General features: G+C 28.3%; 1 protein-coding gene across 1 annotated transcript in view; it reads right to left on the minus strand.

Moving 5' to 3' along the window:
- The window catches only part of LOC111637646, a 30,527-nt gene that overhangs the window by 1,532 nt on the left and 13,467 nt on the right, over positions 1-15,528 (minus strand). The gene's annotated exons all lie outside the window — the stretch shown is intronic.

Raw genomic sequence — 15,528 nt, forward strand, 5'->3', positions numbered from 1 at the left:
AGAGTATATATTGAAGAGCGTATAAATAACAGTAAATATATAAAATAATACGCCGTCTCTATCTCTCGAAACATTTCTCGTCCGGAGATCGGTAACTATAGATCTGTTCTTATTCTTGTTTTTTGACATTCTTAAGCATTCGTTTATCCTCTCCACTCTTTGATGTTATCGAATCATACGTGTCTTGGTCTTCTCGAAAAAATACTAAGCCCGTAACTAGCAGTTATTATAGAGAAATACAATAAACTGACAACAGATATAAATATTTTCTTAAACTTTATTTTATTTACTAGTTGTTTGTATACGTGTCGTATCAGTTGTATAATATTTAATAAATATGGTAACTATCATAAGCAAAATTATAGATAATTCGCGAGAAAAGGGTTTTAAAATGTTGGCGTATAATTAAACACGGAATAAAAACTATCCTCTTTAAACAATCCCAGAGCATCCGCGCGTACGAATTAAGTATTAATATATAACTAATAAAAATTTTAAATTATATTTTTAATTTATTTAATTTAAAATATATGCTCTCCTCCTCAAATTAATAGTGTCTTGTCCCCGTACATCATACTTTTCCCGATGACGAGAGTCGTGCCGATAATTTTCGTCACAAATAAAAGCGAACGAAAATCATTACGAAAATTGAAGCTATTATATATTATAAAAATGAATAATAAAGGAATAAAAGGAAGCGAAAAATCTATAGAATTAATCAATTTTACAACAAATATTATAAGCGACGACGAAAGATTTAATTTACATCAAAGTAAAATTAACTTAATTAGAAATTTGTCGCAAAAGAAAAAATAGAAAAAAAAATTAAGTGATAAAGCGTTAAAAATTTCATTATAACGTATGGAGAAAACAATTTACTATACGTTTACGTAACGACAAATAATTAATTTTAATAGAATTTTACGAAAATAAAAGTATTTGTCGATATTATTTATCACGGTCGTGGCGTGTATTAACATAAATAATACTTAAATATGTCATTAACCTTTACGTAGGGTAGTAAATAAATATTTGTGTACTTTAGAATATATTAAACTGTTTTACACGTTTTTTTTCTACTGGAAAATTCTTCTCGGTGACACCTGAGAAACAAAAGCCAGTAGAGGCAGGAGTGTCCTTTATAATTACTTGGCGAATATCGACAGCGGAGAGTGTGGAGAAAGAAAACAATAGGTTTTATCTATTTTTAGTTCGTTTTCGTTGTCAGAATGTTATCAAAACTTCCAGAAATCGGCACGAGTAAATCTTGTTTATTCGAAAAACAATCTTAGTTATGTTTTACTCGGATCAATTCTTCCGCGTGTGAGGAATGAATAATTGCAAACCTTTCGATATTACAATGGTAAATCTTGAGTAAATATTAGTTGTGGAATCTGGAAAGGATCTTCAGAGAAATCCATTTTTTTACCCTCCCTTCTTCTTTTATCTCATATTGTGGATTATTAATCAAACTAACTCTTGACACAATAATAACAAGTTGATTAATTCTTCTTTTATATAGTTAAATATTATCTTTTGGATATAATAGTTGATGAAATTAGTTCGGTAATTGCGTTTTTATATATACTTTACTTCAAAAATTTCGTCCTACGTTCTAGAGTTTCTAATGAAATCTCTTTGATTAATGGCTCACCACTCCTAAATTCATAAAGAAAGTTTAAGAAATCGATGCGGAGTGAATATCGATAAGAGGGAATCTGGAAACGGATAGATACATTTACATTGTTTCTATGCATTTAACGTATCGAGTGAGGATTAGTTATTAATTTTTTGTTTTCTCAAAGGAATTACTGCCAATGGTATATAAAGTTGTCGCATGAATGTTGGATAATTGGCTAAGTATCCGCTATCGAGTTTAGTTCGCGATATTCTTCAAGTACGACTCGAAAGGAAACATTGTTTTTGTGTTAAAGGTGAATGACACGAAATGACTTTCTATGAGAATAATTTGGAAACTAAAGCCAAGGGTAGAAACTTTGGATTAAAAAGTATCAAATTCGAATTGCATTTTAAGAAAATAAACTCAAAAATTGATATTGTACGTAGCAGTAAGTTGAAGTACAGTAAGATCCCGCTTAACGCTGCCTGGCTTAACGCCGATTCGATATAACGCCGTCTGCTCGAAGCCTAAAAGAACATCAAAATTTACGCCGATTTAAATTATCGCGGCATTTCATCGATTCGTACATAAGACAATTATTTGCCAACACGAACCAATCAGAAAAAGGTGGCAAAAAGGTGTACTTTTTTTAAATCTATGTTCGTTCGGTGCAATTTTGGAAAAAATTTAACAACACGGATTTCGTAGGAAATATCGACTCGGTTTGGCAAGAATTAACCGATAAATGCGCGAACGAAATGTGGAAGAAGGTATCCAAGAATTCTCGACCAGAAGAGCCTATCGCTGTATCGTTAGGTCGACCAAACGCGACCTAATGGATACAGCGGGATATTGAGGAGTTACCGCGGAGTTTTGGTGAGAATCTTATCAACGACGACCTTCGAGAACTGGCAGAACAAGGAATTCGTGTAGAACTGGAACAAGGAATTCGTGTAGAACTGGAAAATTATTCCGAAAACGAAGATCCAAAGAATTTCTCTAGAGATTTCCTTAGTAAGAGTTTGGTATCGATAACCGAAATCATCGATCGAATTGTAGCGAACGATCCGGATTTTGAAAGGAGTGCAAAAGCGAGACCAGGCGTTTTGGATGCGATATTCGGCTACCGACATTTGCTCAAGGAAAGCAAAAAACGAGGAATGAAACTTCACCACTTTATTGCAAAAAAAAAAATAACAAGAATTTCAGAAAAGTCAGGACCTTCGTCACAAAAAATGACCTATTAATATAGAAAAAATGAACTAATTAATATGTTATTATACATTTTTGTGTCATATGTTTATGTGTTATTTAACATATATTATTATACGAATTAATATAAAAATAACTTAAAATTAAAGTAAAATTTGTTTATTTTTGGTGGCGCGTTCCCCTTACCCTATTTACTCTATTAAAATGACCCGGTTTAACGCTGTTTGGTTTAGCGCTTTGTCGTCTAGGAACGCATCCCAGTCTTACTGTACTTTAAATTCGTAAAGTACAGGTATTTAGAACTTCGTCCATCGACGTATAACGAATGTCAATAAGTAAAGATCCTATGAAATATACATTTGTACAGTGGCAAGTGAAGAATCTCGGCGACGCTAGAAGAAATGTCTTAAGCTCTATCTTGTCAATTAAAAATCTATAGCTTATAAGATCAAATGTTATACTGATCTTGTGGTAGAGCGACGGGTCTACCACGTAGTCAATTTATATTTTGTTAATTCTGAAAAATTCATACATTAAAGTGAATTATTAACGAAGAAAGTATTGTCGATGCTTATTTACGAAATTATTTCGAGTGAAACCTTATTTTATTATAACAAATTTATATTTAAAAAATTTTCTATTTTACTTTCGTAAATGATTTATTGTAACTTACGGAATAATGGAAAAATTGTTTAACGTTATAAACAGAAAAATTCGAGTCGACGGATTCTCTTCGGAATCACTCCATCATATTTATTGATCCTCCAACTTACAATGTTAAATATCCAATAAAGCGTGAAAGAAATAAGATTGTATTAAACAGTTTTTTACAAAATATCGATTTGGAAAATACGGGATCGGAATACATTATTAAAAGAACAAATTTTGAAACATTTCTTCGGATTTTTCTCTACATTCTTCGATATTAAACATAAGAAATTCGTAGGAATAAAACGAGATTTATTACAATTTAATCCTACAATCATTCCGGAATAGTTAAATGGAGTCCCAATAATGAAACATACCAAGTAATTTCTGGAACTTCTAGAAAACTCGGAGAATCTATGTGCAGGAGTTATCGCTTTTAAAATAATTTCTAAAAATATTTCAGCAAATACAACAAGTCCAGAGATAACATTGTGAATTACACTTTCGTCACCACTACAGCATCTGAGAGTTTTCGCTAGAATAGTCGCAATAAATTTCTAACGCTTACAGGTTAATTCGGCTACAGAAATTCTATATTAATTTCAAAAATTTTTTGAATAATTACAAATTTTATTGTTTGTAAATTGCTGTATGGTATCTCGTTTCGTCCATTTTACCAGTCTAGAATTATTTATTTCTGCAATTACGAATGTAAAAAAGTTTTCGGGTAAACGTTCGCAATTGAAATTCTCAAATGTTTTAAGTAAAGTAAACCTTACTTTATCGGAATATTTTATATCTTATATACAGTACTATTTACAAATAGTTTAAGATGTAACCCTTAAATTAATATAAGCAATTAAATGAAAGAATCGCTTAATTCTTCACGCTTTAAGAAGACTTAAAACCAGTTACGAAATGTAAGGCATTAAGGCGACCTTTTCTAAAAAGTCAAATTTGTGTATCGTCATCCGTAGCAGGGTCCGCGACTGTAGTAAATTAGAAGGAACAGAGTCGCTAGTACACGTCTGACCTTATAAAAGCCCATCGTCGTCTGCTAACTCTTATATTTACAAACGACTGAAGGGACGGCGCAACTTTGACAAGATGTCACTTAACTGTCATACTTTTCAAAATGACTTTTCTTTACCAGTTTAAATTCCGCGTTTTTATTTATATAAACTGCAGAAAATTATAAGCGAAATCTTCAAAACAAATAAAAGAATTTCCTTCCCTCGTATTCACTTCAATGTTTAGGTTATTCACTATTGTTTTTTTTTACCTTTATTCATATTTTATGATAATGGCGTTTGTAGACTTTACGCGGTAATCGTGTCTTAACCGATACCGCACTCTGCCATTTTCAAACTTTATTACACTTAAGTTAACCTAAAATATTACGTTTATTATGCATAAAAAAGTTTTACGTACTTCTATTTTATATACAAGTAAGAATTTATTTCTATTTTACTCGCTTTTGATAAGGTTCAATAATAAAACGGGTCTTCTACTAAGTACAAGAGCGAATATAGTCTATGTTTTTACACCAGAATAAACTTTAGAACAGTCTATAACTGTGTAGAATTATTATATTTTATCTACATAATATATAAAGATAAACGCATTACCAAAAACAGATGTTTAACGTCTCTATAAAAAAACACAAGACAAAGATCTTAAAGAGTAAACTGGCTCCCAAATAACTAATAACTTACAACCGTTTAACTAATAAAAAAAACAAATAGTTGTCATAAGTAGTTTAACAGAACTATTTTATGTTTAAGAATTTTGGAAGTTTAGACTTTTAATAATATCTAATCCTGCACGAAATCTTTCTGTACAAATTTATATGTTGTATTAAATATTTTTCACTGCGCTTGTTCTTTAAAAAGACCAATAAAGATAATTTAACTGCGTTACGATGGACTATAAGGTGGATCGAGAGTATCGAGTGAACTACAGGATACATTAAAGACTATCACACTGTTGATACTATTATACTTTTATATAATGTATCGTACAGTAGACAACATGTATTTTCTGTTTGACAAGCACAAAAGTAGTCTACAATTGGTTACTTATTTATAATCGATATAGTCTATTCCTTACAAGTAATCTGAAGATATGTATACGCTCTATAAGGACTATATGTCGAAGTCTATAAAATTCCTTACGATTTTGGGTATTTTAAACCAGGAAAATTTAGATCTTGGATGCTCGCTGTTCTCTAAATTATATGTATTTCTCTTTACTATATGTAAAATACATATAGGGTAATTTATTTCTTCGACTCGTTAAATCTTTAATCTTGGATATTAAAGCGATTGCTTACTTTATTATGAATACTTTTCAAACTTGGATTTTTATAATTCACGAAGCGACAGCGTTACTTTTAGTAGTAAATTCGTTTAAAAATAGAAAGGGGGGAAAACCTGAAGTTAGAGTTGATTCCACGACATTTAGCTTTAATCGTGGACTCAAATTTAATTTGCACGTCCATATGTTTAATATGTACGCGTAAAGTCCATATTAAATATATGGATTTAGCACGTACAGGACGTCCGTTTGTCTGACAGACTAAAGCACGTATAAAAATTTGGAGAGAAAGTCACGCGCATAATTTAATTCTTATATTTTTCAGAGCTCAAGTGTCGATTTAAACTGTTTATCGGCTCGTTCGTCGCATCCGGCAACTCACGAATGCGAATTTATGTTGGAACTCCGTAAAGGACTTATAAACATAATCGTATTTATAATTGAAATAGTTAATATTAGTAGCGTAAATTATTACCGAGATTGAAATTTGGAGTTGTTCGTATAGGTTCATAAATAAACATATTCTGCGCTTATATAAAATTTACTAGCATACGTGCTTTATTAATGTCTCAGTAAATGTTTCAATATATACGAAACTCTAGTATTTTCAATATTAAGACGTTTAAGATTATTACAATTAAAGAGTAGGTTTTCTACATGTATATCGAGATTGTCCAAGATAAGCTTTTCCTACAAAAATTCAGTTGAAAAAGGCTTATTTTTGAACAGTGTCGATTTAAAATAGGCGTTATAAAGGCTACAGAAGGTCCAAAGTATCAGACACGCACACTTTTTAAAGCAATGAACAAATAAAAATTTTATATGACGAAACAATGAAAATAGTATGAGCCTCAGCGTACGCTTTAAATCATACCTCTGTGTTTTTCCTCAATTCTTATAGATTTATATAAATATTTTCCATTTTTCTTACACCAAAACGTAAAGAAAAGTGAAAAATACCTTTGACTTTACAAGAAAAGTATCATTTTCATTAATGTGTTTTACGTTCAAATGTGAAAACATTCAAACTGAAGATAAATAAAACATTACAATTCTTTGTCTTGAATTTTTAAAATAAGTTTCAAAGGAAATTTAATTTACAGGTTTTAAATAGATTTTTTAAATTAAATGAATTTTTTTGTTTCAACACTTGAAAAGAAATATGAATTTTTAATCCGCGCTCGTCGACGATTAATTTTTTAAATTCTTTTTTTATTATAAACGAACTTCGATTAATTCGAAATTTACTTTATAAATCTCGATGGAAAACAGAAGAAAATCTTATTAATGAATCGCTTCCAATTCTCGATAGACACTTTAATTAACGCCAGTTTGATAATCAGAGAAATATTGAACACCAGAAGTTAAACAAGGAAAAAGTACTTTTTAAGTATAAAAAAGCCGAAATTTACTATAATGCAAATAAAAAAACAGAGATTTGTGAATTAAATTAGCATATTTTGTTAAATCATTTCTTTTTCGAAGTGTTAAAATGCACCCAATTTTACATTTTACAATTGAATTATTTTATAAATTAGTGTACAGTTGTGTATAAATCTTTTTTCTGCGTATATTTGATTAGACAATACAGAGTTCGATGGAAAATATTTATAAAAATAATGTCGTGTTCTCAACTTAATCGAGTTGTAGACGTGCGAGAAACACTACGTAAAAGTACTCTTAACTCTGATTAATAGAGTACTCCAGCGTAAAGAATTTAAAAATTTTAGAAATTTTTAAACCGCCAATTATACATAAATAATCCAATAATATTCTCGATAATTTAACTATTGCAATTTTTAACTTTAATTTGACAGATTTCGCCGATACGTCCAATTACTAACTGCATTTGAAACGAGATTTACAAAACGGATTTTACCATCTTTACACTTAAACATTAATATACTGCAAATTATATTTATGATATTTCTATAATTGTAACACGCTTAAATCAATTTACGGAAACGATATTAAATCGTATAAAATTATTCATTAAGTTGAAATGAAGATTCGTGATGAAAACGTAATAAAAAAGACATTAAAATTGTAAAACTTAAGAATAACGAAAGCGCAAAGACGACGAACTTAAAATTTTATTAAATAATCACTAAAAATAAACAACCGAATGAGAAATTTTTTACTAATATAGGCGGTCCTCCGCATATTATAAAATAAAAACTTTGATGACGATTCAGATAGCTACGCGATAATTGGCTAGCTTTCGTTCAATCAGTTATTATCTAAACAATTTGAATTGCCTAATCTGATTTATGGTATTTTAAATCTATTAAATGTTATATCACACTTACGATATATACACCATTGTATACGCATCATATGTAATAATTACTATGTACTGTACAGTACAGTACAGACCTATCTATGTGTATATCTTGATATACTATACATTCTTAATAATACACAGTATTATAGTATTACAGTATTACTTTATATCGCTTAGTAATATATCATGTACGGTATTATCGTATTTATTTTAAACGAACAGAGATGAACGTATGTAATATATCGTAAGTTATAATTAATGAAACTTTATAAATTATGAAGAGGCATATTTAGACAAAAAAATGAGAATTTAATTTGGTAAATTCATTAAAATTTACTTTAAGAAATGAAAAAAATTTGTTAATTGTTAAATAATTATTTTAACTGTTTAGAATTTTAAACTATAAAATTCATTTTAAAATAAATTTTAAAATGAATTTTAAAATAAATTATTTTTAAAATTTATTTTAAAAATAATTCCAAATGAAATAGTGAAAAATAATTAACTTTGTCAACGTCATTCTATCCTACGTAATTTCTATTAAAAGATTTGTTAGGCGTTGAAATCCCCCAAATGATAAATAAAAGGTTGATTTATGTTTACATTCTATTTTTATAATATTTTCTTAAATCAACAAGATAATGACGAATATCTACACAAAAGTGAAGAAAAAATTGACAAGTGAAATGTTTACGAAATTTATTTATTTTTTATTCGATTTATACACCACTAAGTCAATACTCTAAAAAACTTAGAAATCCAACCGGTAGTTCGCGATTCCCATGTGATATTTGTAATCGAAGAAAATTAGAAAAGAACTGTCAAAGTTTGAAATTGTATTCTTGTTTAATATATAAACAAGTAGGTTTTTTTTAACATTTATATTTATTCCTCTGTGGATTTATTATTTTTTATTTCTATATAATTTCTTAACTATAGCGCGATGCAAAAAAACATAACAAACATCTACAAAAAATTAAGAAAAACAAACAAATAAAATAAAAATATTTCTGGTTTTCTTTCTTTTATTTATGTCATTTCTAACAATCTATTAACTATTGAATAAATACTTTCCAAATTCAATTTCCCAAGTTGTAGATCGCGATCCCCCAGTGATATTTCTAATCAATGAAAATTATAAAAGATTTACAAAAGGTTGAGAAACCATGTAGTAAGATAATTTTTGACTTATACGACTAATTTCTCCATTATTTTGTCGAATCTGTGCAAAAATTTTAATTTTAATCTTTTAATATTTTTAAATAATATCAATTATAATTTTAAAATGGATTTTTAAAATATATTTAATGTAAATACATAAATAATAAAAGAGTCTGTTCAAAACTTGTTTAAAAATACTTAAGTAAATGAACCTATTTTAAAACTATTATCAAGAGATTCAATTTATATTCGTGGAACAAACAACTTTAATTTTATGTTATTTTATTTACTTAAACAAGAAATAAATAAATAATATATTTATTATATTCATATTTGCTTATAAATTCCCAAATGCTTTATTTTTTTATATTCATGTAAATTAAAAAAAAATTTTCCTAAATAGTACAAATAAAACATTTTTACGAATATGAAATTTCTGTTAAAATGTTCTCCCAACCTCCGGGAATCTTTTGAAATTTTCGTCGATTGGGAATACGATTTGGAAAACGCGATCTACCGATTGGAAAGCTACATATTTAGACTAACGCTTTAATAGTGGAAATTAATATATTTAAAAGAATTCAAACACCTGAAGTATTTTTGGATATAATTATAAGATTTATTTTGAAATTATGAAGTATTTTCTGACATGTTTTGGCATATCTCCGGAGGGAATTCGTACTGACACGTATTATTCTTTTGTCTTATCCACACCATGGATATTCATCCGTCTTCGGTGCAAGACGATGCCAAAATTCCCAAATCTCATTGATATCCCTACGGTAATCACAATCTCATATCAAATTCGAGACCAAAATATCAAAGAATACACGGGTTTAGATTAGAGTAGAGTATCAATGAAAGCTGAAATACGTGATAAAAATACGAACACGTAACTCTACAAAAACTTAATTTTGTTAAAATTATTATTAAACATAATAATAATTAATAAAAATTTGAATTTTCGCTCGTCAAAATTTTAATTAATTTCTTATTGTGATGGTTATTAATGGGTTATAAGTGTAATTACGGTTTTATAATTAATTAAACTACTAGTTCAGTTCATTTTCTTGTTACAAAAAACGTTTGAAAAATGTTTTAGGAAAAAAATTTCAACTCGAAAAGCCTTAAAAATTTAATTCAAAATGTCTTCGCATCCATCAAACTTACAGCTTTTATTTGATTAATAAAAGAAATTATCGTAGCCTTTGTGTTAATGCACAATAAGAATTATAATGTGATAAATTTTTAATTTACTAAAATTTCAATTTTTTTTACAAATTATAAATTATATTTTTAAGCGTTTAGACACGTTGAATTTCTCAAAATTAATCTAAACTTTTAAAATAATCGCTTAAGGAATTTTATAAGCAGTCGAAGAAATAATGGCGTTACAATTTCACAGCCCATTACTGTCGAGAGAATTATGGCAGAAGTAATTCGGGTGTATTAAATTTACGCAATAAATAAAAAAACAAACGAGCAATTATTTATTGTGACGCGGTCACAATGCCGGGCTGAAATTTATAGTTATATTTTTAATTTATTTAATTTAAAATATATGCTCTCTACCTCAAAGTAGTAGTGGTTTGCCACCGCACATCATACTTTTCCTTTAACAATACAGTAGCTTTCCATATGTGGTCTCGTATTTTATCTAACACCTTTCTCGAAATTAAGGAAGGACAAACAAACAGTACGAATTTACGAGTCTAGAGTTTTTTTAATTGCATCCCAAATATAACATATCGATATCCCATAATTGACTGTAATTATCTTTTATTATTTGGTTAAATTTGGAGATGTAGATGAAAATAACCCAATTTTCAACAGAAAGGAGAATTAAAAACTTAATTTAAAATCAAAATAAGGGACTTCGAGCATCAAAATTATTGATAAATAGTGAAGAAACTTAAAATATTCAATAGTTTCTTTAATAAATGAAAGCAAAAATTGAGTCACTTTCGTGCAAGTTTTGTTGAAAGTGACTCAATTTTCTGGACTGTTTTTTGCTTTTAATTTCTTATTGTTTAAAAATGGGTTACTTTTTCCTATTATATTTCTCCAAACATTATCCAAATAAAGAAAAAAAAATAGTTACTGTTTGTAGTACTGATTACAAAAATCTTAATTAAAGAATTTTTTTTATTTTATAGTAGATATATATAAATTCAATAAAAGCCAATTAATTTTGTGTTTACACACCTAAGAGTAATAACTAAGTGGGCCCAGAAAGATATTTTTACTATAGGCAAGGTTCATAGTTTCTTATTAGACGAAAACCATTCTAGTTGCTAAATAATCCGAAAAAAAATACTTTATAAAATTTATATAATGGAAAGTATTAACTTAAGCAATGTGTATCTTCATTAACTATAACGGTAGAAGGGATTTATACGAAGAAACCAAAGGAAATAATGTCATTAACAAGTGAAAAGGCAAAAAAATAGTAATAATTAGAGTTGAATGAACTGGAGTTATGAAATTTTAACAATTTAATACATAAAAAGAAAGAAATTTTTCATAGATTAAATGATAACTTTACTTTTTTTATTTCGTTTATTAATTACTTTTTAAAATAAATCCGCGTAAAAAATAACATTAGCAATAAAAAATGATCATTAGTTACTAACATCGTCATCACCGCTAACAATTTTTAAGATTTAAATAAAAACTCGAGCTGTTATATTTAAGCTAGTTATAAAGAATTATTAATTATGTTTAATAATGTAGCAGGAATAATTGTTTCTATGTGAAACTGCGTGGAAATGACATTAAGAATAAATTACCATTAGTAACCGCGTTAGTAAAGTATTTTCTTAAAAAATGTAGGCATCGGTAGAGCTTAATTAACATTAAGTATATTATCAAACTGTAGCGGTGACAAATTTTTCCTAGTTACTTCCAGTTCTATTGTTTTAGTGTTTACGTAAATAAAACAAAGCAGGATTTGAGTTATTGTAAATTTATTAATAGGATTTAAACATAAAATAAGGATTATTTTTACCTTCGTTTCTAATTGCTGTAACTATAGATAAAAAACTGCAGTTTGTTTCCACGATAATCGACTAAAAATATTATTAATGTTTACTACGTCACCATACCTTTATATAACTCGAACTCGAATAATATAATTATAAATAAAAATGATTTTAAAGTAGCCATTAAACCAGTTTTATCGTATTTACATTTATTTTAATACCAAGAAATTTATATAAGAGTTTGGAAGAAGGTTAAAATATTTNTTTAACATATATTATTATACGAATTAATATAAAAATAACTTAAAATTAAAGTAAAATTTGTTTATTTTTGGTGGCGCGTTCCCCTTACCCTATTTACTCTATTAAAATGACCCGGTTTAACGCTGTTTGGTTTAGCGCTTTGTCGTCTAGGAACGCATCCCAGTCTTACTGTACTTTAAATTCGTAAAGTACAGGTATTTAGAACTTCGTCCATCGACGTATAACGAATGTCAATAAGTAAAGATCCTATGAAATATACATTTGTACAGTGGCAAGTGAAGAATCTCGGCGACGCTAGAAGAAATGTCTTAAGCTCTATCTTGTCAATTAAAAATCTATAGCTTATAAGATCAAATGTTATACTGATCTTGTGGTAGAGCGACGGGTCTACCACGTAGTCAATTTATATTTTGTTAATTCTGAAAAATTCATACATTAAAGTGAATTATTAACGAAGAAAGTATTGTCGATGCTTATTTACGAAATTATTTCGAGTGAAACCTTATTTTATTATAACAAATTTATATTTAAAAAATTTTCTATTTTACTTTCGTAAATGATTTATTGTAACTTACGGAATGATGGAAAAATTGTTTAACGTTATAAACAGAAAAATTCGAGTCGACGGATTCTCTTCGGAATCACTCCATCATATTTATTGATCCTCCAACTTACAATGTTAAATATCCAATAAAGCGTGAAAGAAATAAGATTGTATTAAACAGTTTTTTACAAAATATCGATTTGGAAAATACGGGATCGGAATACATTATTAAAAGAACAAATTTTGAAACATTTCTTCGGATTTTTCTCTACATTCTTCGATATTAAACATAAGAAATTCGTAGGAATAAAACGAGATTTATTACAATTTAATCCTACAATCATTCCGGAATAGTTAAATGGAGTCCCAATAATGAAACATACCAATTAATTTCTGGAACTTCTAGAAAACTCGGAGAATCTATGTGCAGGAGTTATCAAGAAATCGCTTTTAAAATAATTTCTAAAAATATTTCAGCAAATACAACAAGTCCAGAGATAACATTGTGAATTACACTTTCGTCACCACTACAGCATCTGAGAGTTTTCGCTAGAATAGTCGCAATAAATTTCTAACGCTTACAGGTTAATTCGGCTACAGAAATTCTATATTAATTTCAAAAATTTTTTGAATAATTACAAATTTTATTGTTTGTAAATTGCTGTATGGTATCTCGTTTCGTCCATTTTACCAGTCTAGAATTATTTATTTCTGCAATTACGAATGTAAAAAAGTTTTCGGGTAAACGTTCGCAATTGAAATTCTCAACTGTTTAAGTAAAGTAAACCTTACTTTATCGGAATATTTTATATCTTATTTACAGTACTATTTACAAATAGTTTAAGATGTAACCCTTAAATTAATATAAGCAATTAAATGAAAGAATCGCTTAATTCTTCACGCTTTAAGAAGACTTAAAACCAGTTACGAAATGTAAGGCATTAAGGCGACCTTTTCTAAAAAGTCAAATTTGTGTATCGTCATCCGTAGCAGGGCCCGCGACTGTAGTAAATTAGAAGGAACAGAGTCGCTAGTACACGTCTGACCTTATAAAAGCCCATCGTCGTCTGCTAACTCTTATATTTACAAACGACTGAAGGGACGGCGCAACTTTGACAAGATGTCACTTAACTGTCATACTTTTCAAAATGACTTTTCTTTACCAGTTTAAATTCCGCGTTTTTATTTATATAAACTGCAGAAAATTATAAGCGAAATCTTCAAAACAAATAAAAGAATTTCCTTCCCTCGTATTCACTTCAATGTTTAGGTTATTCACTATTGTTTTTTTTTTTTACCTTTATTCATATTTTATGATAATGGCGTTTGTAGACTTTACGCGGTAATCGTGTCTTAACCGATACCGCACTCTGCCATTTTCAAACTTTATTACACTTAAGTTAACCTAAAATATTACGTTTATTATGCATAAAAAAGTTTTACGTACTTCTATTTTATATACAAGTAAGAATTTATTTCTATTTTACTCGCTTTTGATAAGGTTCAATAATAAAACGGGTCTTCTACTAAGTACAAGAGCGAATATAGTCTATGTTTTTACACCAGAATAAACTTTAGAACAGTCTATAACTGTGTAGAATTATTATATTTTATCTACATAATATATAAAGATAAACGCATTACCAAAAACAGATGTTTAACGTCTCTATAAAAAAACACAAGACAAAGATCTTAAAGAGTAAACTGGCTCCCAAATAACTAATAACTTACAACCGTTTAACTAATAAAAAAAACAAATAGTTGTCATAAGTAGTTTAACAGAACTATTTTATGTTTAAGAATTTTGGAAGTTTAGACTTTTAATAATATCTAATCCTGCACGAAATCTTTCTGTACAAATTTATATGTTGTATTAAATATTTTTCACTGCGCTTGTTCTTTAAAAAGACCAATAAAGATAATTTAACTGCGTTACGATGGACTATAAGGTGGATCGAGAGTATCGAGTGAACTACAGGATACATTAAAGACTATCACACTGTTGATACTATTATACTTTTATATAATGTATCGTACAGTAGACAACATGTATTTTCTGTTTGACAAGCACAAAAGTAGTCTACAATTGGTTACTTATTTATAATCGATATAGTCTATTCCTTACAAGTAATCTGAAGATATGTATACGCTCTATAAGGACTATATGTCGAAGTCTATAAAATTCCTTACGATTTTGGGTATTTTAAACCAGGAAAATTTAGATCTTGGATGCTCGCTGTTCTCTAAATTATATGTATTTCTCTTTACTATATGTAAAATACATATAGGGTAATTTATTTCTTCGACTCGTTAAATCTTTAATCTTGGATATTAAAGCGATTGCCTACTTTATTATGAATACTTTTCAAACTTGGATTTTTATAATTCACGAAGCGACAGCGTTACTTTTAGTAGTAAATTCGTTTAAAAATAGAAAGGGGGGAAAACCTGAAGTTAGAGTTGATTCCACGACATTTAGCTTTAATCGTGGACTCAA

The sequence above is a fragment of the Centruroides sculpturatus genome, unplaced genomic scaffold (genome assembly GCF_000671375.1).
Source record: "Centruroides sculpturatus isolate CEXI.00-Female unplaced genomic scaffold, Cexi_2.0 scaffold1054, whole genome shotgun sequence".
NCBI lineage: Eukaryota > Metazoa > Arthropoda > Arachnida > Scorpiones > Buthidae > Centruroides > Centruroides sculpturatus.